Source organism: Corvus brachyrhynchos, unplaced genomic scaffold, assembly GCF_000691975.1.
Source record: "Corvus brachyrhynchos isolate BGI_N302 unplaced genomic scaffold, ASM69197v1 scaffold116, whole genome shotgun sequence".
In the NCBI taxonomy this organism is placed as follows: Eukaryota; Metazoa; Chordata; class Aves; order Passeriformes; family Corvidae; genus Corvus; species Corvus brachyrhynchos.
The window spans coordinates 13,065,142-13,089,189 of NW_008240221.1; the positions used below are offsets into that span (position 1 = coordinate 13,065,142).

Genomic DNA, 24,048 nt, shown 5'->3' on the forward strand with positions numbered 1-24,048 from the left:
TTTATAATGGACCTGGAGTTTCTACTGTAATAACTATAATAGTAAACTGTAATATAACCAATATTTTATGGTGGCTGACACAACTTCAAGGTTACTAAACAGATTGTCTCACTGAATGATTTCCTCTGGCATAAATATGCACATGTCCTTGAGGCTGAACAGCAATCTTCCATCTAGAGAAAGGATTTCAGGCCTGGGGTGGATCTGGGGGGTTTTGTCTGGTGGTTCTGAGACCTCCATGTTTGAATAGGAGGGGTACAGCCTCAAAATCACTTGTGAATCATCCATGATTTCACCCCAGAAAAGCAGATCTACCTGAGAATGATTGAGCAAGGTGACATCTGGATGTCATATGTCTAAAGGAAATCTTTGAGGAGCTCTGGAGAGAGAGAAGTGGAGCAGAATTAAAGTTACATGGGTTGTCTATGTGGTGATTTTTTTTTCTGCAAGCTTAACCCTGCAGTACAGACTTCCTATTCTTTGCCGTATCGATGCCCTTAATGATGTTATAAAAATTCTGACCATGAGTAAGTGTTAGCTATTTATAATTTTAATACCACAGGTTATTTTTTTACCTGGGAACTTCATTGAATAGCCTCATAAATGGGGTTACTATTGTGTCTCCATTCCTGTTGAGACCTGTGCAGATTTCAAATATAGTAATTAACAGTAATGTTGGCAGGTATGAGAGTTCTTTACCGGTGAGGAGGTTGGCAGCCAGTCTGCCAGCCCTTTTCAAGCAGGAGACTGCAGGCTGCAGCCAGAGGAATGTCTCAGCAATGAATGGCTGACCCTTGATTCAGTGCTCACCTTAACTCCTCCTAATTGAGGTTAATGCCAGAAGCATTGACACCTTGATGCTCACTCATTAGTGCCTGGAGGCTACTGAAGATTGCTGACAGCTCAGTGAAACACCCGTTAGATTAAATTTAAAGGAAGCGTTTGACACCATGACCGATTAAGATATATTTGCATTTATATATATTTGCCTTTCCTTTTTAAAAACATATCAAGACAATGATATTTCCTTGCAACCTTTATAGAAAGATTCACAGTTGGTGCCTTTCTGCCAGCACGTGCACATTTCTCTGCTGTGCACCTACCACTGCCCTGCTGGTTTCTAGCTGCTCTCTCTCCACATTAATGTGAAACAAACAGGAAATACTCTGGGATTTGGAAAATGAAAATTTGGAAAATATGTTCCTGACCATTGTTATGAATGGATCATGTGGGTTTAAATAAGTCCCTGCCTTTTGCCCAGGCCTCTGGCAGCAGGCAGTCGCTTTATTGAGGTGGCCAGCACCCCAAGACCCACTCTCATTCATAAGCTCTTTAACAATGGTGGATTCAGACTATTATAGAATGAATTATTTATTTAATAGACACAAAACTAACAGACATAAGACTTAAAACAGACTATTACTACACAGGAGTAAGACAAAAAGAGACAGCTAGTACTACACGTGGGGTTAAAGGTACCTATTAATTTTACTGCTAGTGAAGAAATAATACAACTTAGGATCCGATGTTTCTTAGCACCAAATTGTTGAAGGGGCACACATCGAAATCCTTTCCCTCAATTTCCAGAAAAGTAACCACGAAGTTGCATCCAAGCTTCAGGAAGAAATTGTCTTGCACCTTCCCAAGGAGTTTGTAAGAGACTTCTGTCTCTGTGATAAACTGTGATACTTTTATAGTGTAAAAACAGGCCTTTTGATCACATACATTTTTTATCTCTTCCCACATCTGTTAAGCTGGCAGACCTCTTGGCACCAGGAGATGATACCCACTGGGCCTTGCCCACCTGGGTTATCTCTCTGATCTGCACCAGCCACCTGTGGTGGGGAGAGGGGTGATATGCCCTGCCACACCATGAAAAGAGAATTAGACAACCAGGACAGAGAGAAGAAAAAAATTGCAATTTTTTGAAAGTCACCAAAGATGCAAATATACATGACCTCTGTGGTGGTGTCTCTTGGTACAGTTGAGGTTTGTGAGATGTTGCTGTAATAGAAAATCGATAAAATAGGCACTCAGGGGTGTCTATAGACCATTGATGAGAGCTACATGGGCATGAGTACATTTGAGGGATGTAGTTTACTGATGAACTTGTCTGGCTTAACGGTTGAACTCAATGATCTTAGAGTCTTCTCCAACCTAAATGATCCTATGATTCTATGATTCTATGACCAAATGTGTAATTTAGTTGCTGGGAAGTGCACTGATGGTTCTGTGAGTGTTACCACACCTACAGGCCTCCGCAAGGATTGTTGTGCAATGCACTCACTTGCTAAGAAGTGTTTCCTGCTATGAGTGATGTTACATAGGCAGGATCAGCCAAACTTTGGAGAAAGTGTTAGTCTGATTCTGGGTGTGGAGACAGCATTTACACAGGGGTTTGTGTCATGCCAGCTGAACCAAAGAACTATTAACTCTCTTATCAATGTATATTCTGTGCTGGCTTTGTTAGATGAGTAGATACATGCGTTGCTCTCCAGGTGGAATTCTCACCATACAGTATTTCCTGTGCAATCTTTGATTATATGAAATGAAAAGAAAGCAGTAAGATATGGCGAGTTAATTTCTAATTTATTGCTGTTTTGAACCTGAGGTCTGGCTCTCCATGGTCAAGCCACTAGTCCTGTGTGGACTAGGCAGGGAGGAGGCTGCTGTGCCTTATGTGAGTTATGTGCTTTATAACAGCTGAATGATGACCAACCCGGGTCTCTTTAGTATCACTAAAGAGCATTTCCCTTATTCCAGTTCAAGTTCTTGTTTGGGAGAGGCCAGGTAATGGTAGGGTGTAGATGCTGATATTTATGAGTCTTCTCACTACCTGTGAACAAACCCCACCCTATTTCATCCTTCAGTAGTATGGGAGAATCCCAGAGGATCACTCTTCCCCCTCACTTTGGAGATTTTCTTTCATTTCTGCTTGATCTCTGAGGCCTGAGGCATGGATATTTTATCTTCTGTTTGTATGGAAGTTTTGGAGTGGGCTTTTACAGTGTCTGGTCGTCTCTGCGCTGGTGCTTAGAGATGGGGATGCCAGTGAGGCATTTAAGAGTAGACACCTCCCAGAAGCTCCTTAGGTAATGTCTGCTCGGCACAGATGAACTTCTGGGGTGCACCCCACCTTACAGTGGGGAGGAGATTGCCGTGGAAGTCTTGCTCTTCAGGAAACTTTCTTTAACATTCATCTGGCACTTGTATTTCCGACCTCCTTTTCAAGACCTCCATTTATTCAAAATATCCACACCCAAACAGTTAATGCCCCTTCAGACAGACACTTCAAATACTGTTGACCGTGGCTACTTTTCATGTCCTGTTTTAGTCACTGTTTAGCTAAGCCATTCATGTTCAGCTCCTTTAATCTTTCCTCATAAATCAACCTGCCCAGCCACTCAATTGTCTTTTTGTTGCTCTTCTCCTCAATTACCTGTACCTTTTAACAAACACTGAGCAGGCTTATGATTATTTTCCCTCTGGGGGCCAGCAGAGACTTAAAATCTCTTTGCCATATATTAGCCATGAGTTTGTTTCAGCATCAGGCAGGAGCAGCATCATTACCCAAGGAAGAAAAGCTGACTCTCTGGAGTTTCAGTTCCAAGTATTCAGCTGCTCAGTATTTCACTTATTATCCCTCATTTAGGTGAACTGAGCCAAAGAACGTAGGAATTTCTGAATGTCAGAGTAGGGAAGCATTTCTGTATGGGGAAAACAGGATCATGGGGAACAGCATCAGGATCCTTTGCTGGCTGGTTGTGTTTCCAGCTTTACTGACACACAGGCCTGGGGTCTTAAGGATGACTGATACTCCATAATATAAACAACGAAGCAAATCCTACTAGATCCCTTTCAAAGATATTTAACTAAATTCCTAACCCATGAGCCCACCCCGGGCCACCTCTTATCTTTGAAAGCCATCTCACAGCTGCATGTAAAGACTCTGGAGGCTGGTTAATCCCAGCAGATGGACCTTGGTGTCGGTGCCTTGAGGGGAAGGAGCAACGGAGGGAGGGCAGAGTCTTGGAGGTCTCTTTGTTGAATGGGTGTCACTCCATTTTGGTTCAAGCCAAAGCCTCAGGGAGAGGCAGAAAACTGCAGCTCCATCTGGAGTCCAGCAAACCTGTTTTGGGTCAAAAGTTGCCCCAGCCTGGATGCTCATAGCTTGCAGGCACTCAGGGAGTATGCATCAAGGACCAACCTGTAAAAGGGGATTGCACTATTTAGTCCCTGGATCATATATACTCCCTTCAAACTTTGATGAAGCTCTCAAAGTATTTTCTTTAGAAGAAAAAAATACCTCTTCGAATGGACAAGAAATGCCTATTTTAAAATGGTAAATGAAGAATTAGAAAGAAAATAACAGCTTACAAAAGGGCAACCCCCTACTACATCTCTTCCCCAGGCACGGTAGTCAGCACGGCCCAGGGGAGGGGCACTGGCCTAATGGAGAGAAGTTTTCTGCTTAACCCTGATCAATCATCAGCTCTTTGGGCAGACACTGGGCTTCCTCCTGCCTGGTGTGGTTAGACCCCATGCCCTGGGGCTGTTTGCTCAGCATCTGGCAGGAGATAGCAGCAGCCTCCCCACCGCCCATGGGGTTTGGGTTTATGCATCGAGTGCAGACATGATCACACAGATGTGAGGAGTTTCTGCTTTCAGTGCCTACAGTTGCTGTTGAACTTTATTGACATGAAGCTTCGGAACGATCAGGTGTTAAGCTCCTGTCTGACATGTCCATTGCTGTCAGGATAATTCACTCAGTCATGAATTCAATGACTGTCTCACATTTATCTTACATTTTTTTTGTTGTTTCTTATTGTTTTAATTCTTATTACTATGAAAAATAACTAATATTAAATTCTCTTCCTGTCTACTTTTTTTTCCAGTGAAAAAAAATCAAATCATTAGGGATATAACTCAGGGTTCTATACTAACACACATTTTTTAACATGCTGCATATTGATCAAAGGGTCTGCTGCGTGAAAGCTGTACATGATTCCTACAGGGAGAAAAGGCAAATTTTCTCCTCTGTGCTATTAGAGATCAAAACCTTCTGCAGATGTCTTGGGTATCAGTGAAGAATGAAGTATAGGATGTCGGTGCCATGTTGTGGCTCTCTTTTGGGAGGATCGAGCCACCTAGTAAATTTGAGTTAGAACATGTGTAATGTAAATTTTCTGTCAGATATTTCTTAGCTTGTACTAACAAACAAATGGATTTTCTTTCCTTCCTCACCTCATAATTCTTTGTCCTTTAAGTTGTGCTTAATTAAATATGAGGGTACAGAAAATTAAATGGGGAAGGCACAGATACTGGTTTGTACTTTCTGTTTTTCTTTCCTTCCTGTTCACATTCAGCGTTGTCAGGGTAGTGATTTTCTCTTAAGCAACACTTAGGCATATGCATATGTTTGCATTTAATTTCCAGATGGGGAGGCAGGCCTCTAAGAACAGTGTGAGCTGCTGCTTTATGGATCTGGCTGGCTGACTGACTTACCTTCCCTCTGCAGCTGGCCAAGAAACTGCGCCCCACACCCGGGATGCCGACACACTCATGGCTGAGCCAGGCTTTTGGGCTCTCAAGTCAGACTGGTACAAAAAACGATTTAGCTGTCCTAGACTGAGAAAAGGTTCACCAGCTCCTTACATACCTGGGGCTCTTGAACCCAAGGTCATACAAACTGCTTTACTTTCTGGCACGACCGCTCTTTGTAAATGTGTTTCCTGAAGTCTTGGGCAGATTTTATTCAAGGAAATGTATTTAACCATCAGCACTGACATTTTGGTTATGGCAAAAATATTTTCCTATGTAGAGGGACTTGTAATGATCCCTCTGTTTCTCTGCAAGTGCTCCTCTGCAGACTTCCTGAAGGGAATTCTGTATCTCTGTGTCTCAGGAGTCTCATCCTGGCTTGGAGAGTTGTGTTTTCCTGAGGGACCTTACTGAGTGAGTTGTAAGTCTCAGTGTAGCTGGGTCCAACCCACTTTGAAGTTCAAGACTAAAGGTTCGGACTAGCAACCTGGAGTATAAGTGGAAGGCTGGAGTACTGAGTGCACAGACATATTGATCTGAATAGGAATGCATTTGCAAACAGGTATGTTATTAAACATGCTCTAATGCTGACCAGATGTAGCTGTCTACGGTATAATCAGCTACATATGGACTAGATATGTTGGCCTCCCTTTGTAGTCAGTATATGAAAAGAAAAAGGCATTTCTAGGTTGCAGTTTATCTCATTTTCAATAGGTATCTCAGGTACCCCTTACAAGTGCTTGTTTCTCTCTTTCATTTTTAAAGGAACCTGTGGTGACTGGACACCATGTGAATATCTGCAGTGTTGACACCTGAAGTTAGGCCAGATAGTTCTTATCTTGAATATGTTTTCTAGAAAATTTTCTATTTTCAATAACTATTTGTCATTACTTTCCTAAGTCTTCAAACCTCGTGACGTCTAAATTAACTTCAAGCACACTATTGATTACAATTTGACTAAAATGCTTCAAATAATTTCTTTTTTTTCCCAACTTATTAGTCTTTGACTGTTTCAGATATTATTACCAGAGAAGTAGAAAATTAGTATATAGTTAAATAATATCTGCTTTGTGTAAATAACAGATCTTCTGAAGAGTTCTTAGCCTTTGGTGGGTTTGAACCCAGTTTTGCAGGATGGGACTCAGGTTTTGATTCTGATTCTGAATATAGTTGCCCAGAGGTTCCACAACTCTTGCTGTAGCCAAGGAAATTTGTTTTTGTACTGACTAGATATGTAGGGCTCAGTTGCCCATATATACACATAAAGTGATATTTTAGACAATTTGGTTTATTTATAGATCCTGCCTAATATTTGCACAATCTGTCTTTGATGTTTCAGCCTAGGGCCTTTCAAAAGCACTCAACAGTCATATTTAACTGGATCATGGGTATTTGACCAGCTGAATTATTCTTGGACCAGTGCTGACAATAATGGGATCTTGCACACAGAATGCCCATGTGGACAGTTACATGTTGACTTCCCAGATTCTTGTCACTGTGCAAAGACGAAACCTTGGGAAGGGTTTATCTTTGTCTGAGGGATGCAGTGGTCTTAATATAGTTTCCTTGCTCTGGCAGCTGTCCCTGTGGAGAACAGCAAGAATGCAGGAGAGAGGCGTGTTGCTATTTATTTCTTTTTTTTACCCATCTTTGAAAACAACGGATCCCAAAAATGGACACGGCAATGATGTCCTTCTTATGGCACAGAAAAGCAAAGAACCTCTTCTCTATTTTGAGACATCAAAGGAATCCATGTCCTTCTGGAGTACATTTCCTTTTCCCACTTAGTGAAAAAAGAAAACCTTTCCCAATCCTTTGTTTTAGTGGAAGTTACCCAACTCAGAAGCAGGAGTCTGCTGTTAGGGCTAGAGCTTGTAACACTGAAAACATAGCAATTCTCAACCAGAAATGCCTTGAACCAACACAAGAATGATAACTTGTCCCATTGTCAAAGCTCCTGGTGGTGTTTATGCGCTGTATCAGGGAGAATGCTCCTGCAGATCCAGTTTCACCAGCTCTGTGTGGTGTTTGACCACATGGAAGTAGCTGGGGTGACACCAGCAGATCCACGAGCACCTCCACATCCCTCCTGCTTTCTGACTGCCCAGCCAGGCTGTGTGCCCAGCTCTGCAGGGGAGGTTCTGCCTGGTTTGAAGGACATGCTGCAGCCACGCCTGCAAGGAGTTGCTTGCTTGGACAACCTGTGTCACCTGATGAAGGGACTAGGCCCCTCCAGTGAAGTGAACACCTCCAGTAACACAGGGAAGCTCTCCATTCTAAGCAGTGTTTAGTGCATGCAGCTTCCAACTAGACTGTGTGGTTTGTGAGGCTCTACAGGAACTACCCAGCCCTGATCTTGGCAAAAGCCAACACAGCCTAATTAGAGCCTTTTCCAGCTGGCCCCAAACCCATTAGCACCATCAGCCAGTCTTGCAGCATGCCATGCTTGGCCACTCCACTATCCCTGCCCCATGGAGGTGTCCTGGGAGTTGCTGGTGTTGGTTCAGTGCCTACTGGTAGGAAATTCCTATGCCAGGGTGAGTCCCCCCACCTTGAAGCTCCCAGCATCTTCTGTGCACTTGCTGTCTCCCAGGCAGCAGAAGGAGCAGGGGATGAGTCTGAACACATCAAGGAGGCAGATGTGACCTGCCAGGCATCCCTTATTCTGGGCAGCCAGTTTGGAGATGTAACTGTGTTTTGGAGAGAGTACCCATGGGCTACACTCTACAATAAAAATGTTCCCTGGCCCTAAGGTAAAGTGGCAAGGCATAGCTCACATCTGAATAGAGGAACTCTCTATACTCAAACAAGCTGCTAAGTCCCTGGCTGTGCTGTCTCCTGGGCCATGCCAGGGTGGAGAACAGACCAAAAGATCTCTGGAAATTTTATTAGTTACAACCTGTGTACAATTCCAAGCCAGTGCTTGAGCCCTTTAGTTTATTAATACAGATATATCCTGGATTTGAAGTTCAGATCAAAGAGTTTTATTGATCATTATTCTTGCAGTCCCTCTTTGTTTATTCTTCAGTCTTTCTGGGATAAAAGGCTATGGCATTCATGATCCTGACATGCTAAAAAACATCCCTGCTCCAGATCAACACAGCTTCACTGCCAGAAAGGGCTATGGGGCTGCAAAAAATACAGGGGATGTATTGAAACTGTCTGGCCCTTGTGTGTTGGAGAGTGAGTCTGGCATTGGCCAGGGAATGGCCAGTGAACCCTGAACTTGCCTCCCATCACAGTGAGAGAGCAAGAGAGGAACAGAGGAGAGGGCTGTGCCCTGACACTGCAGGGGAAATTGCCCTATTTTTTGTTCTTAGGCTGTTCTCAAATATTTTTGTCCAGTTCTTTCTGTTGTTTTTGTTGCCATAAGGTTGGCAAAGCAAAACCAGCTAATGCCAGTTGTTCCTTCTGTGCACAGGACACAGCCACTTGGCTGCTCAAGTCTGAGAGAGGAGCAGCTGTTCCATGTACCTCTGTCTGGGACATTCAGAGCAGGAGGATGTCTCTTCTCTCATACTAATGACCTTGTCCATGATTTCTCAGCCTACTTGGAAGGAAAAGAGATTGGACCACATCCATCATTATTTAGATTGGCAGTGGAAACCAACCTGGGCTAATTTGATAACTTGGAAAAATACAGACTCCTCAGACCAGTGTTTCCTTTGGACATGCACATTCTAGTAGCATTTAATTTATTTCTTTAATTACCCCTCCAAATCTTCATTAAATATTCCCAGTTCAGTCTGAACTCTGGTTTGCTTTGAAGGGTCTTGGGATCAGATCCTATAGCCAAGAGAAGCTGGAACATTTCTAGTCATTAACCAAGAATGACTCTGAAAGGGTTTTGGGATCCAAAATATGGAGATATTGAAGAAACCTTTCTAGTCAAGGTTCGAATCCCTTCTTAGATAACAGCTATTGCTGAACACAGTGGGCAGAGCAAGTCAGTAAGAGACGGTGTCTTGTCCAAGCAGTTCCTAAGACCTGCTGCAAAATACTTTCAGTGGAATCAACAGGTTTTGAGTCAGGTCTTGGGTGACTCTGTTCTGCAATAAACATAGGGGGATAGCAGTAATTGTAGACCATGGTGCTCATTTTGGCCACCATGATATTATTACAACAGATCCCCAGTCCACAAACACACCCTTTCCTTTGCTAACCCAGCAGCTCTTATGAACCAAACATGCTGTTGAAAGAAAGTTGCAGAGAATGTGGTTTCCCTGAGCATTTCAAACATGTTATAAAACCAGAGGAGCTGAAGTAATCATCATTATTAGTAAGCAGACTTGGAGCCTGAGTCTGAATCTGCTGTGAGTATAAACAACCTGTGTTCGTGTGCATCCTCCCTGCCTTTGGTGATGAGTGTTTCACTGTGAGATTAGGGGTTGAAGGCTCTGAGATAATGATTTCATCTGTGTGCCTCTTAGTGCTGTAAAGCCCATAGAATATCAGAAAATTTATTGCTGTGACTTAGTTGCAAACTCCCTGGAGTGGACAAGGGTTGTGGACCTCATGATAAATAGCACACGCTAATATTTAGCAAATGATAATGCAGACCACAGAAAAATGGGAATAGGGGAAAATATATTCCCAAGGGCTGACAACTAATGCAAAGAGCCAAGAAAAGTTTATAGTGGGAGGGAATTTCCCCAGCTTCCCTCCTCCATGCATAAGTCACTGCATTATGGATGTGTTGCACAGAGCCCAGCATTGATCCCTCCAGCACCAAAGTTACTCCTGGCAGGAGTTCAGAACATACAAACTCACAAAGCCCTGCAGGCAGAGCAGACCTGATGTTTTCCAGCCCCAGCTGGAAGGTGGTAGAGCCTATATTTGAAGCAGATGAAAGGGCTTGTGACTAAAGCTTAACTGGTTGTTTACAGGGCTTCTCTGATGCCTCTGTGCCATCTGTTTCATGCACAGGGCAGGTATCTTGCCAGACCATTTCCCTGTCCCCCCTTCCCAGTTAGCCCCTTTCCAGAGAGCTAAAAAATCCTCCATCTTCTTTCACTCAACCAACAAGGACAAATTAGTGCTAGAATCCCCCCTCTGACTGTAAACAGAGATGTGTCATTGCAGGGGATGAGGCACATACAACATGATGTCAGAGGGTGGTGCATGAGCCCTTCTGGGATCAGGATCACTTGGTGAGGTGTTGTACATGCATGTGTACAGACAGCACTGTTCTGGTGAGTGCTGTGCCAAATTATGTCAATCCTTGAGGCAAGAGGGTTTGTACAGCTGGTAAGGGGTTGGGGTAAGCCGGGGGCTGGGGTGACCTACAGCCCCTTTTCCTTCTTTGGCCTTAAAAAGAGGCAGTTGGAAGATGGGTGATGCCAACCAGCTGTGTCTGCCGCTTCCAGTCTGCGATGGGGAAGGGGATGGGCATGGTGAATTCCTGGTGAATGAGCAGAAAGGGAGGAGAGGGAGGAATGAGAGGGCAAGTCACAGTCTTGAGACATGACAGGTCTACAGTGGATGAGGCAGCTTTCCCTTGATGCCTGCAGGAAATCTGGGTCATTAGAGGGTGATGGATGCCTTAGCAGAGCTGTCTGTCCTGTGGTGATGGAAAATGTCCACCTCATGCAGCAACACAGTGCTTAGTCCACAGCCGAAATGAGGAGACTCAGAGGCAGAGGGTGGCAATGCCTAAGGGCTTTAAATATTACTTTGGGGTAGAGGGTGAAAAGTGATGCATGTAAACAACTGATTGTGAGAGGTAAGTCTTTGATTGCAATTGAATCTGATTTTTCCTTCATTTGTGGGAAATACAGAGTGTTGGTGACCAGACATACAGTCATGACACTTCTGAGAGACAAGGATTAGAACTGCAGCCTTGGGCTCATAAGGTGAGAATTAAAGTTTCCTGTGTGATTATATGGAAACTGCAGTAAAACACACATAAAACCAAATTGCGGGTCACGCGTTTCAGATGCTGGAAAGGGAGGAATGATGGATAGCCTGTGGCAAAATCCAATGTACATACGTGTGACTGCAAAAGATCAGAAGGAGGCATAAGCATCTGATTTAGAATACTTGTAGTGCAGAGGCAGATTCGTAGCATATGTTGAGAGCTTATAGGGAACAGACCGTGCAATATGCGATACCACACGCAGAGAGCCAGCACTCTGGAAACGTCCTTCTCCTGGGAAAAAGATCATGGAGCAACATTTATTTTTAAGAGGCACCCTCATGTTTTATATATTTGTGCTTTCTGTCACGATATTTGATAGCATTGCATTCCATCACTTGGAGACACGCTGCTTGGGAAGGCAGGCCTGGAGAGTACCTGTGCTCTGCTCAAACCCCTTTCCCATGGCTGCATGCCATACTAGTCCCTTTATTTGGCCTTTGAGTGTTCTGAGAGCAAACTGTGTGTAGTTGGGTTGAACTAATGAAGTATATCCTGGGAGAGATGCACTGGAGAAGGACACAATGGATTAATAGACCCAAGGAGCAGATCAGTGAGATGCTCCCAAATAGCAAGTCCAACCCTTCCTCCTGAGTTCCAAAATAAGTTAACATGAAAACTGTACACTTTCAAACCCCAGTGTGCTCAAATCAAAGCAGCAATGCCCTAATGAAAGCCAATTCTAACCCTGATTCCTTACACATAACAAGGGGAGCTGGCTGTCCTGCCTGTGCCCTCCCTCTGCCCACCCTGACAGCCCATATTACAAGCAGTCTGGAATGCTGTGCATTCACCTCTGGCTGTGGGCGAGCAGGAGCCTCTGATAGTGTCCTGCCTCTTGCTGGAGTGGATGTGACTGGTGGAGGCACATCTCTACCCACCAAAAATCTCTCATCTGTGATGACACACGGACACTTCTGTCAGCATCTCCTTCACGCTGGATGAAATATCATTTGGTTGAGGCCAGGGGGAGCAATCTTCCTCCTTCAGATCCCTTTTCCAGCGACGAGGGGATGCTTCCAGGTATTGAACAGGCAGCCAAGGCTTCTTACTGCTCTTTGCTGACTCTTATGCTGCAGCATAGCTGGGGGGAGTGTGGGGTCCTCTGGCTGCTTTCCAGACACCAACAGCTGCATGTTCCCCTCCAGAGAAGTGGCTCTGGTCCCACAGAGATGGCCTGATGCAATGGCATTTGGAAAGACCTGCAGCAAAGCAGCAGAACTGGGAGGAAGGGATCATTGCTGGGATAAGAACGGTGGAAAAGACTACAGGAAGGGAAATGGCAATTCGAGACGTGGTTGGCAATGGGAGAGAAGTGGGAGTGATGGAAAAGGAATGAAAGAGAAAACTCTGAGAGCAGCAGTTCAATCACTTTGTAGATAATACAGGATACTTGAGCCAGGATTTCAATTTTTTTTATTTTTTTATTTTTTTTTTTTAATATTCCAGCTCTGATCTGAGTTACTGGAGAAGAATTGTTTTATTGTTGTGTTCCTGACTTTCCCCATTTATGAACCAGATAATGGCCATTAGCAAACCTATAGCAAGTGAAGGCATCTTCAGATCCAAGCCTGGAAGTGTTGACACTTGAGCATTATTGATAGACGTGTGGAGACAGGCTGTCTCTGTGAATACTTCTGCAAAAATCTTCTTGAGTCTCTTTAAATTTGGCAGCTCCTACAGCACATGAACCAAACCTGAAGCACCTTCACAAAATCTGACACTGGTACTTATGCCCTAACAGTTCTGCCAGCTCATGACAGGTTTTGCAGTGTCTGGTGTCATGGGGGGCAGAGCAGCAGAGCTCCGAGTGCATCCTTAAGGACCAAGCACCCATAAGATTTGTCTGCAGCTCCGAAAGTGTGAGTGAGGTCTCTGTCTGAACCAGTCCTGGAGGGTTGGACAGATCTGGGTGACCTTAGACAGGTCAATTATTCCCTCCTTTCTTCACCCCTGCGTTTAAAAAATGAAATATGAGGGTACTTTGCAGAGGAGTGATGAAGGTAAGTAAGGTAAAGAGTAGGATGTGATGAGGTGTATTGAGAGTCCATGGAAGTGCTCAGATACAAGCTCTCCATTAAGGTGGATGCTGTCATCTGCCATTCATCTGCCATTCACCTCACTGCACTCCATCCTCGGTCACTGATCATTAACATCACTCAGAGACTTGAAGTGATTTCAACAAATTGTCTGAGATGTGCTGTTCCTCAATTCAATAGGTCTTAGGCAAGACAACAGAAGAAAGTAATGCAGTGTCACAATGCTGATAGCAAGAGAGTCACAGATGCTGATACCAAGAGACTTATTTAGTCCATTTTGATCTTTTTTGTCTTGCTTTTCTCAACTCATCAAACAATCGTTGCTGAACTCCACAACTGTGTCTCTCTGAGATCCTTCCTTAGGACCCACAGCCCAAGCCCGAAGCTCCCTAAAAAACTGGTCATTTTGAAGATCTTCACCATATCTTCAGCTCTGTTCACATCTCTTTTCAGAACCCGAGTGAGTGATGAGGTTTTCAGACAGAAGTATCACAGATACAGTTGTGACTGGTGTATTTGATATAGGCTGCTGCTTGTGCTTCACTGGCCTGTGTGTGCAGCAGATATGTGGAGCTGGTGGGACATAGTAGGGAGTGAGGGATGTTCAACAGTCTGGTGTTTATTTCAGAGTTTCACATCTTCTGAACCATGGCAGGATTTGGCCTCTTTCTTCTCCCCACTTTGCTGTCCCAGAACTGCCCTGGCCAGTTACTTATGCCAGTCTGAGTCACACAGCAGCTGGAACAACCTTCTCTCTTCATTAATTTTTGGAAATGTTTGTGTTTTGAAAGGGTAGGGCCCATGAACAGGACACTTCATTTTCTCCAATTTACATCATTTTCCTGCTCAGATGTTTGGTTGTTTTTTGGGGTGTGTGTGTTTCCAAACTTCCAGAACTCTGTTGAAACAGCTATTTCATGACTGCTAATGGAAATTCATATTTATGTTTAGTGGAATGACGCAAAGAAATAAAGAGTTCTTTCTTCATGACCGTGTTACTCCCCTGCTTTAAATTACAAAAAGTTGACAATTCAGACATGATGTTGATCCAGAATCCTATTCTTGTACTGGGGTGACCCCATATGCATGGTGGAAAAAGAATTCTGATCTGTGCAAAGGGTGTCTGTAGGCACTAACTTTTTCTCATGCCAATATACCTTACTGCCCTTCCTGTGGGTTAGCTGACTTTCACCGAGTTGGGAAACATCCATAGAGTGCCGTGAGTGGAAGTGACATATTTACCTCGCCTTGTCTCCTTTCATCCCATTTTAGCCCTCAAACTGTCTAACAGCATTAGGAGGCCCCACAGAATGAGAACTTGAAGTCAGTACTGCTGGATTTACTGAATCTCTGTGCTATCTCCTGACACTAACATTAACTGAATACATCAGGAATGGGGCAGAATACAACCTCTGTGAGATGAATTTTAGGGACATGGGAAACAAGAAAATCTTAGAAATGAAACTTGGGAAACCAGATCTGCCTGCTATGTTTGTCTTGCAATTAGTCAAGGAGCTGGCTCACATAGTTGTCTCTGAAAACCAGAAGAATCAAATGAGAACCAGAGGACAGAGGCAAATATATTGTATTGATCTTTACAAATGAACAGCAATCATTAAAAGAGTTAGTAACTATCCAATAAATTTGGCTTCCATGTCTAGTGAAGGAGTCTAAATAAGGAAGGAAGAAGAATTTGCTGTGCCATGCATTCACATGCAGCCATATGTATATTAGCTAACCCTCAGGAGAATTGCCAAAATGGATGGAAATGGTGGAAAAAGGAAGGGGTGAATTTTGTCGTCATGGAATACTGGGGAAAGGACTAAACAAAGCAAATCTGTAAGCAGTTAAAACAAACCTCATCCCTGGTGAAGAAGAGTGTACTGAGTTTTCTGTGTGACTTAGAGCACACGTTATTTATTAATTTGATTCCTTTAGTGGCATGTAGGAAGTATGCAGCCCCTCTACATATGTTGACTTCACCATTGAAAATGAACATGGATGACACACACATAGATTTGTAGGAAGGAAATCCAGACGAAACTTAATCACTTAGTTTGATCCAACTGCAGGCCAAGTAGATGAAAAGAATATGGTCATTTAATCTGTGTAAATAGGATGCCTATTCATGTACTGAGGCAATTAATATATTGTTTCATGAAGACTGAGCTGAAAAATTAATTTAGATTGACTGGAGATGAAGACTATAAAGCAGACTGAAAACAGGCTGGAGGCTCCAGAAACACATAATGATGAATAAATGCCAGCACTTGGTGGGAGATACCTCAGGGAACAGAAGGGAACAATGTTAGACTGTTTTTGTTTAAGATCCTTATTAATGGTTTGGAAGGAGGATTGGCTATGACAGCTCATTTTGGGATGGTGCTCATCCTGGGAGAGATCATGCTTTCCAAAGCACTAGTACTAACAAATTTTGATCTGGCAAACTTCGGATAAATCAAAATCACAGCAAATGATTATGCCAAAAAGTTCAGTCTGGGGACCTTACCCAGAGTCCCAGTGAATGCACCTGTCTGTAGATGCTTTGCTTGGAAATCTCAGTCCATGTGGTTCACCATTTAGAGCAAACACATTCTCTTAGTTTCCATTAGGATTCAGCTTCTCCCACTTATTTATCTAATGTTTGTCTGACTTTGCCCACACTGGATTCTCCATCCCAGCGCCTCCTGGCTGACCCCATGGACATGCTGTTTCCTTGTCCTGGTATTTGAACATGTATTGTGATCCTAGCAAGCATCTTGATACTACTAAGTATTTCAGACAGAGGGCTGGGGAAGCAACAGGGAGCCGTAGGATTTCTGTTTCCTTACTAAATTTACTGTTGTCCAGCCTGTTTCCAGAGGCCTGGGATTTACTCAATGAAAGCTGAACGTCAGGACTGTCGTTTGGGGAATATCATCATTGCTTTGAGATGGAGATTCAGTCCCTGGAGGCACTGGGTCACAGTTATCTCTTGACTTGGATTGTGAGTGTTCACCTGCCCTGGTGAGGGGAGAAGGGCATGGTGCTGGCTGGGAAAAGGGATGGACAATGCAGCTGGCCCCGCTGTGCACATCTGGGCAAAGGAGCTGGACAGGTAACCCTGTTCCATATCTGGAAAGAGGTGCAGGGAGGGAGTTAAAGGGAATGCAGAGCACTTTTTTCATCATTTTGCAATGCATTGGTTGGCACTGTCCAGCACTATCTGTAAGGTTCAGTTGTTATTCCTTCATAAGACATTGCTGTGCTGCCCCAGGAGTCCTACACCCCCGTGTGTGTCTTCTGCAAGGCTCAGGAAAAAATACAGTGAGGTTGTCTGTGCTGGACCAGTTCTGCAAGGCTGGTTCATATTCCATGTTGTGAACTCCCTGGGGCAGGGAATGTCCTAATGAGTTTCTTTACTCAGCACAGCTGTCCAGGCAGGGGGTGTAGCTCAGTGGTAGAGCATTTGACTGCAGATCAACAGGTCCCTGGTTCAACTCCAGGTGCCCCCTCAGGTGCTGCTTTTTTAGGCCAGGTATCAGAAAAACAGTTCTTTACTGCGAGGGTGGTGAGCCCCTGGCCCACCCTGGCACGGGCTGGCCACAGCAGCTGTGGATGCCCCATCCCTGGAAATGTTCAAGGCCATGGGACTCGGAGCAACCGGGTCTGGTGGAAGGTGCTCCTGCCCATGGCAGGGGATTGGAATGAGAGGATCTTTAAGGTCTCTTTCAACCCAAACCATTCTATGCTTTATGATTTTGTGCTTAGACACTGAGTAGCAAGATTGAGATTATGAAGCAAATTAAAGCACGACCAAAGGGAAAAACCACAGCCAAAAAGCAAGTGAAGATGGAGAGAAGGACTGAGTGTGAACCACAGGAGCACATTTATTTCAGCCCCTGGAAGAATCTGCATTTTCTCTGCATACTCTTCTGGTTTGGGTACAGATACTGCAAACTGTGGCAGTCTGACGGTCACAAATGCCAAATTTCCCTCTTCTTCTCCGGTGCTTGGCTGAAGGAAACATTGCTCACATATTCCTGTGCTTAATTGAACATTGGTTTGGCTCTTGAGTGGGAGGAATGACTGAGAACTAAGAATTAATTGCTTGATTCATTCTCTGATTATTCTTTACAAGTATTAGAAAAAGTGTTATTATCTGCTGAAAGATCATTATTTTAATTGTGCTTTGATGAGAACAGAAAATAAGGGATTCAGTTACTCAGTGTGGTCCATTAGTAGTGTATTAAAGACAAATGCAGAATGCCATGAAACTTTTCCCAAAGATGACATTTATTAGGTTGTAAAATAGCCTCCCACAGAAGCATTTGAAGTCCTGTCACTTAAATGATAAGTTACTGAGGCCAAGAGGCCATAAGACCTCCCTAAATTAATTGCTGTTTGAACTGGAGTGAAACTTTAAAAGAGTTGGTTTGAAGATTCCCAGTGACTGTAAGTATCCCACAACCCATGCAAAATTGTCAAAGAAACTAGATTTATTTCTCTTCTGAATGTCTAGATTTAACTTCTACCTATTGGCCACTATGAGATCTTTTAAGGTTGAAGAAACTTTATTAGCTAATTCCACTTCTCTCTTTAAATACTTACAGTCTGTGATTAAGAAACCTCTCAGCCTTTACTTTGTAAAATTAAAGAGGTAATTCTTCTCATGTCTTTCTCCAGAATGAGGTTTCCCAATTCTTTATTCATTCTTGTGTCTTTTCCCTCAATTATTTTTAGTTCCTTTTTAGTTCCTGCAGCTTCTAAAATAGGCTCTGAATACCAGCAGCCAATGCCAGGTTGGCTTGTTATATAATTTCTTTGCTTCTTCTACTTGATTTTACATCTCTAGTACATGCATTATGCTGCTGAAGATGTCTGTGTTAAACCACTTAGGTTCTATCACTTTCTAGGCTTTTTCCAGTTTGCTTCTGGCCTCCTTTCTCATGCCTGAGAAGCAAGTTCTCCACAGTTTAATCTTACATTCAGGACTTTACTGAAATTCATGCTGTTGGCTTGTGTGCAGTTTACTGAATTCCTCTCTGGATTGTTTTGCTTTATTGTCCTCCATATTCCATGTACCTCCCAAAATTCCACAAACTTACTTAATAATAGTTTAACCTTTTCTTCCATGTCAACAATAAAAGTATTAAATAGCAACTGGTAAGCCAGCATCTATAAGGGGCTGAAAATTCACTTGCTGAGTGAACATTTGCCATTCACTATTTAATTTGGAAAGGTATCAGCTGGTCTCCAATTAATCTACACTGTACTATGTTTATTTTAAACCAGCCAAGCATATTACTCAGTAATTCAAATTTGGTGCTCTTCAAAAGCCCATTACCTCAACACTCTTACTTTTATCAATCTTGTTTGTAGGCTCATCAAAAGGCGAGACTGGATTAATTAATAAGACTCCTGTTCCATTACACGTTGTTGATGTATATTAATTATTTATTTGTTGAACCCTGTCACAGATGTTCTGCGATTTTGCCCATGATTGATGTGCATCTGACAAGCCCATGATGATAGCTCTAACTACCCCTTTTTAATGTGTGTGGTGTATGGAGAGCATCACTTATTTACCTCCTCCTAAAATCTTCCCGAAGTTTCAGGAAAGCATTGTGTTGCAGTGGGTTGGGGGCATATATAACAAGAAGCCACTGGATTTCACTAAGGGCTTTTAATATTTAATATTATTCTAAATGTGTCTGTTGGTTTTTATTATTGTATCATACTCCCTTCTGAGTAGCTGTTTGCATACAGAGAAAAGAGACAGGAGGAATCTTTGGGAAGATCACTTGACCTGGTCTGAACCCAGCTATGTTATTTTCCGTTCTTTTCCTGCACCTATCAGATGAGCATTGGAACATCTTCCGGTAGTGCATTACACAAAATAATCATACATATTTCAACTATTGTTTTTATAACCTCTCCTCTGGGGAAGAGTGTTTGAAGTGCAGCACACTATTTTCTTAGGGTTTTAAGGCAGTTTGACTTTTGTGAAATGCGTATCCTCTTACATATTTCAGAATCACAGCATCATTAAGGTTGGAAAAGACCTTTCAGATCATTAAGTCCAACCATTAACCCAGCACTGCCAAGCTCACCACTAAAATATATCCCTCAAAGCCACATCTACACATCATTTAAGTATCTCCAGGGATGGAGACTCCAGCACTGCCCTGGGCAGCCTCTTCCAGTGCTTGATAACCCTTTTGGTGAAGACAGTTTTCCTAGTATCTAATCTAAACTCCACTGGTGCAACTTGAAGCCATCTCCTCTTGTCCTATCACTTGTTACCTGGGAGAAGAGATTCATCCCCAGCTCACTGCAACCTCCTTGCAAGTACCTCTGCTTTTTACTCATTCTTAATGTTTTCCTCTGCTTTCAGTAAAGGATGGAGATTTTCCTTGACCCTCCTTTGGCTGGTAATATATTTATAGAAACTTTTTTTTTTTTTTTACAGCAGTAGCTGCACTTTTATTTCTCATAGCAGATGCAAAAGAATTGAACCACATAGCTTTAGTGATGGGATTTGAAGCAGCCTGCTGTTCCTAAAGGAATTTGTTCCACCATTTTGATGAGATCCTTTTTTCTGTTCCCATTGATCCAGAGAGTCATAGTTGCTAACCATTGTCTTCTTCTGGTCCTTGACTACGTCTTGGAGATATTCTGAGTGCAGACAACAAAGATGCAGGCACAAAATTCCAGACTTCTTCAGGAAACTGGAATAGACAATGGAGGAGAGATTTGCTGTGCAAATCTGTTCTCAGACAGATGAGCTTCTTGTGTCAAATATCTCTGTGCCCATATCTGTCCCATTGTTGTATCTGTCTCTCCAGCCTGACATGACAGACATTACTCAAAAATAGCAGTGAATGGGAGCTTAGCATCCGCATTCCCTGTCAGCTGTGCTACTGCCTGTTGGAAAGAAAGATTCCCTCTCTGAGGCACAGGGGATTTCAGGTTGAAATGTTACAGTGGCACAGATTAGGAAGGGGGAATATTTGATTCAGGAATCTTAGCTCAGAGTCTGGAACGTGTTGGCAAACCTGAGTTCTGGGTAGATGGGCCAATGATTAATGGCTAAAACCCAAGAAGAGCTGTGTTATAAATAGAGACATTTTTTGTATTTCTCACAGAACGTGACTGTGCTTCTTTGCAATGGCCAGTTTTGATGCACACTGGAGTTACTGAGAGGGGTTTGCTATCTGATAATAAGTTGGGGCAAAATTTATAGGCTTCAGGGAGATCAGAAAGGTTTTATTTGTCCTGTTTTTTAATTTAATTTTATTTTTATTTCTGACAGCTTGCTTACATGATAAGCCCCTTGCTCAAATTCATCACATTCCTACCCAGCACTGCCAAGCTCACCACTAAAATATATCCCTCAAAGCCACATCTACACATCATTTAAGTATCTCCAGGGATGGAGACTCCAGCACTGCCCTGGGCAGCCTCTTCCAGTGCTTGATAACCCTTTTGGTGAAGACAGTTTTCCTAGTATCTAATCTAAACTCCACTGGTGCAACTTGAAGCCATCTCCTCTTGTCCTATCACTTGTTACCTGGGAGAAGAGATTCATCCCCAGCTCACTGCAACCTCCTTGCAAGTACCTCTGCTTTTTACTCATTCTTAATGTTTTCCTCTGCTTTCAGTAAAGGATGGAGATTTTCCTTGACCCTCCTTTGGCTGGTAATATATTTATAGAAACTTTTTTTTTTTTTTTACAGCAGTAGCTGCACTTTTATTTCTCATAGCAGATGCAAAAGAATTGAACCACATAGCTTTAGTGATGGGATTTGAAGCAGCCTGCTGTTCCTAAAGGAATTTGTTCCACCATTTTGATGAGATCCTTTTTTCTGTTCCCATTGATCCAGAGAGTCATAGTTGCTAACCATTGTCTTCTTCTGGTCCTTGACTATGTCTTGGAGATATTCTGAGTGCAGACAACAAAGATGCAGGCACAAAATTCCAGACTTCTTCAGGAAACTGGAATAGACAATGGAGGAGAGATTTGCTGTGCAAATCTGTTCTCAGACAGATGAGCTTCTTGTGTCAAATATCTCTGTGCCCATATCTGTCCCATTGTTGTATCTGTCTCTCCAGCCTGACATGACAGACATTACTCAAAAATAGCAGTGAATGGGAGCTTAGCATCCGCATTCCCTGTCAGCTGTGCTACTGCCTGTTGGAAAGAAAGATTCCCTCTCTGAGGCACAGGGGATTTCAGGTTGAAATGTTACAGTGGCACAGATTAGGAAGGGGGAATATTTGATTCAGGAATCTTAGCTCAGAGTCTGGAACGTGTTGGCAAACCTGAGTTCTGGGTAGATGGGCCAATGATTAATGGCTAAAACCCAAGAAGAGCTGTGTTATAAATAGAGACATTTTTTGTATTTCTCACAGAACGTGACTGTGCTTCTTTGCAATGGCCAGTTTTGATGCACACTGGAGTTACTGAGAGGGGTTTGCTATCTGATAATAAGTTGGGGCAAAATTTATAGGCTTCAGGGAGATCAGAAAGGTTTTATTTGTCCTGTTTTTTAATTTAATTTTATTTTTATTTCTGACAGCTTGCTTACATGATAAGCCCCTTGCTCAAATTCATCACATTCCTAAGGGTAGAAATGCAACTTTGAGATATTGAAAACAATTAAAACTTCACATGACTTGACTATAAGCATCTAACTAAACCCTGTAAGATCAGCAATTCCCAAAGTTTCCTCTTTGTGAAATCCTTTTTGGAACCACAGTACAGTTTTCCTTTGCACTTCCAGGTCTCTGATCATTTCCAGTCCAGGACTCAGGATTCATCCTGGTTTGGGAACCCCTGTTCCTGCCCCGTGGGGAGAAAATACTCTCCTTGCTGAGCCTCTTGAGCCACAGTCTGCACTTTCACGGGATTCTCAGTTTCTCTCTGCTCTATAACCTCTATAAAAATGAGAAAGCATCAGCAGTGCAATGCAAGAGAGATGAAGGGTTTAATCATTCCTCTGTGTGTTACTATGTTTTTAATTTTCAAGAACAGGATCCTTGATCCCGCGTTTTCTTCTATAGCACACGGGACACACTCATAGATAAGTATTTACTGGATGAATTTGGCTTTGGGAACAGATCTTTGGAATCAAGAACATGGAGAATTTTTCAGGTTTCCCAGTGAGTTTTGTGCCTTGATTTAAATAATTGTTCATTGGAAATTTATGTCACTTTCATCAACTTAGTTCAGCAAAGATGATGTTGGTATCAGTGGTACAAAGTGACTGAAAATTCATCCTGCTATTACTAAATGATGTCTACAGATACAGTGGTATTTTACTGTTCTTTAAAATTCGCCTGCTTTTGGCTGTGCTGAGGAAAAATAATGCCTGCTGGAGTGTTTCTGCCTCTGCCTGTCTTCTGATTGTGACCTGACATGAACTTGTTTATGTAATGCTCCCTAGCAGCAGTGCTGCTGCTGGAGACAGGGCTGTTCCTGTGACCAGAGGTGGCTCCACCTCCAATTTTAAAGGTTTTTGGAGCTCTTCAAGTTAACAAATACCTTGCCAGGAAGGAGAAGGTTTCTTCCTGGTCATATCACTGGCACTGGAAGCTGGTAGTATTTTATCTCCAACTCCTGTGCCAGGTGAGCTTGCTGAGAAGGGCTGTGTTTGTTCTTTTCTCTTGCTCTCTGTTGCCCAAGACTCCTCCTTTTCTTGTGCTGCAATTCATCCTCTCCTGCAGATAATCATGAATATTGCAGTGAGGTGACTCCTGCTTGACAGGTGTCATTTTTTAGCTCTTGTGCCAAATGCAGACTGACCATGTGGATCGGGAAGATTTGATGCCTTAGCTCAAGATGGTGGAGTTTCAATCAGTTGCCTTCACAGGAACACTGCTATGGCAGTTCAAGGCTCTGCCTGGATGCTTTATGGCTTTGGTGTCATCATCTCTGCAGGAGTCAGTCTCAATGTAACATAATAAACAACAATATTTTGTTTCAGGCCAGGAATTTTATTAATCATTTATGATATTTGTTGAAGTCATGATTTCTTTAATGTAGCACAAGTCTAACACATGCAAGGAGTAGACGCCCTCCAGATGTGCTTCCAGGCCTAAATCCAGGGCTAGAAATCCATACCATACTTCATTCAAGAGCAATGGTATGAGGGCCTGGATACCCCTTTATTTCTTTGAGCTGCCTCCATATTTCAAGAGCAGAGGCTTTGCGGCATGAAACTGTAATTTAAGGATATTCCTTTGCTGATTTCAAGCACTCAAGCCTTTGAATTTTAAGAATTAGGTGCTCTTGGGGTGGAAGTGATGTGTCTCAGTGGAAGTCTATCTTAAAATAATCTGCTGGTGATCAGCTGTCCATGGCCAGACATCTGGCAAGAATCAGGTCTGTAAGTCCAACATACCCCCCTGAGAGGAGTTAGACTGCTCCAGTGGAGTGTGTTCCCTGGGACAGCAGTTCTGACTCATTTCCATGCCACAGACTTATGCATCCATTCACAGCAGACCTCAGATTGCAACACAGGGCGCCAGGTATTCTGCTTAGTTTTTCTCAGATGCTAAAGCTTACTTATA

At 43.0% G+C, this 24,048-nt stretch overlaps 1 protein-coding gene and 1 non-coding gene across 3 annotated transcripts in view; both read left to right on the forward strand.

Moving 5' to 3' along the window:
- EVA1A (eva-1 homolog A, regulator of programmed cell death) overlaps nucleotides 1-24,048 on the forward strand; it is a 208,396-nt gene that overhangs the window by 110,297 nt on the left and 74,051 nt on the right. The gene's annotated exons all lie outside the window — the stretch shown is intronic.
- Nucleotides 16,917-16,988, forward strand: TRNAC-GCA. Its single transcript has one exon. It is a non-coding gene; the product is annotated as a tRNA-Cys (tRNA).